This window comes from Macrobrachium nipponense, chromosome 2 (genome assembly GCF_015104395.2).
Source record: "Macrobrachium nipponense isolate FS-2020 chromosome 2, ASM1510439v2, whole genome shotgun sequence".
Classification (NCBI taxonomy): Eukaryota; Metazoa; Arthropoda; class Malacostraca; order Decapoda; family Palaemonidae; genus Macrobrachium; species Macrobrachium nipponense.
The window spans coordinates 13,074,764-13,077,263 of NC_087201.1; positions in this window are offsets into that span (position 1 = coordinate 13,074,764).

A 2,500-nucleotide genomic window follows, 5' to 3' on the forward strand; every position below is an offset into this window, starting at 1 on the left:
GGGATTTGTAGGTGAGAAGCGGCGTTAACTCATATTCTCTTGTGGTAGCTGCGCGGTTAAAGGCGCTTCACTGTACGTCCTGATTTCTGGGTTCCAAGGTTCGCGCCCGGGAGCCGACGAAATTATTATCAACTAAGAATTGCCCATCAGTTAACATATATTACATATAGCTAAGACGTGACCGACCTGCCCAGGTCTAAAGACTGTCACCCAATAATTTGTGACACTAAATATGTTAATAGTATACGGTTTTGCAACACCTGCATCCTTTATACCCTACCATCATTATATTAATGCACACATCCACTTCATTTCATTTCATTTCACATAATTTATTTTCATCAAGAGTTTCAGAAACAATATAATAAATATAAATATAATATTGAGAAATATAGCAAATTTAAATACTTTTTATAAGTAGCCTAGATGGTTGCGAGGGGCGGAGCCAAGTGGCCCATCACATTCAAACTGGTAACTGAACTAAGTTATGCCATAAATACAAATCCTGTAGTACTAAAGTAGCATATCCAATAATGTGTTCTTAGCATAGATTAATTAATAAAACAATACCTTTGCAAAATTGATGCATTGATGGCTCAAACAACCCACGTCTATGAACCTGTGTGTAACATCTTTGTGACTAGATTCGCAAAGGTAATTTTAGTCCAGTCAACCTAGTCTAAAAAAGATGCAGCCCCGCAAAAGTTGGTAGAGTAGGGATTTACGGTTTCGTGATCCTTGGTCACATCCAAATAACATGAATCGTTTACCATTGTTTAAATAGTGTATCCAGGTGCTTTAAGATGGAGGACAGAACGACAGATGGAGAGAGAGAGAGAATACAGCTGCCTATAGGATAATGAAAAAGGATATTTCCGTCTGAATAATATTAATATGAATAGTCAGTTCCAACAATATTTAAGGCTTTTTTTTACATAGAAAATATGATAACGATTTAAAACGGTACTATAAGATAAGATTTCATAATAATTATTAAAAAAAAATAAATAAACGATAACATATTTCTTAAAGCAGAAGGTCTCAAATATATCCTTCAGATTAATAACTAAAAGGAAAAAACGCACTCTCTCTTCTCTCTTCTTCTCTCTTCTTCTTCTCTCTCTCTCTCTCTCTCTCTCTATCTCTCTTCTTCTTCTTCCTTCCCTTTCTTCTTCTCTCTCTCTCCTTCTCTCTCTCTCTCTCTCTCTCTCTCTGTCTTTGTCCATATTTGATACGTTTTGTATTTCTCTGCCTGATTACCGTAATTTCCCTCCTCCTCCCATTCGAACCATTCTACCTATGTACTGGTTGTTTAAACGAAGGCCACCTTTCAGGGCCGGTTTTGTTGCTGGCTGTACGTTGAGTCTAAGATTAGAACATGTGAGTGGATTGTTTAACTATTCTTCCTTGAAGAAAGAGAGGTGAGTGGATGTTGAAAGCAAATCAAGATCAAAAAAAAAAAAAAAAAAAAAAAAAAAGTTTGAACTAATACTGACTGTTTGCGTGGGACGCATGGCAAACAAATAAATGAATAAAAATAAAACACGAGTAAGAAAAGTGGTTTCTATGGAGGCAGAACGGTCGGGACTAACGGTATTTTGCCAAAAAGTTATGACAATGCTTTAAGTTTAGCAGCTACAGGTAAGAAAGAAAACGAGAGAGAGAGAGAGAGAGAGAGAGAGAGAGAGAGAGAGAGAGAGGGGGGGGGGGGGGGGGCGCTTGCTGTATGGTTTAATATGATATACCTGACACCAAATGCTATTCTGACCTTAATTATATTACTATAATACTGATGCCAACCAGATAAGATGTATACTTTTCTGAGAAAACAAACCAGATATGAAGCAGATCTGCCCTTGTTGCGCAGTGCAAGCAAACATCTCTGCTGGTTTAGGGCATTCCAGACTTTTATATCAAATTTTAAAATTTAATAAAAGGATGAAAACATTTCTGGAATACCCCTTTTTAAGATAACTCCAGTCGCAAGAATTTGATTAAGGCAATGATAAAGGAAATAGTTTCATGTACATTCAGAATAGCACTGGAATAATGGTACCTATGAGGAAGGAGGTTTAAGTTGTCTTTTCTGTGTTTAATACAGGCACATTTCTACTTGACGTAAACCTCCTGCCTCATTGGTAACTATATTAAGTCTGAGTTTTCCAGCTAGTTTGGTGTCGACAGGAGTCCACTCGCATAAATACTGGAAAGTTACGAACTGCGAATATAAAAAGACTTTCAGTTTCAAAGGACTGGTGATGAATACTGAACTGCATGAAAACAACGAAGCCTAACTTGCCATTGTAAACCTCCAGCCCACGTTTCTCGATGAAAATAAATGAAGCGTCACTCCCTCTGAAGCGAAATTAAGTGTAGTGATGATAAGAAGAAATTAGTATGTTATTCCTTAAATAAAATAGAAGGTTCAAAAAGCATACTGATGGAGCTGGTTGAAACTCAGAATTCTCAGACCAACCTATCAATAGGAGTCTACAAAACT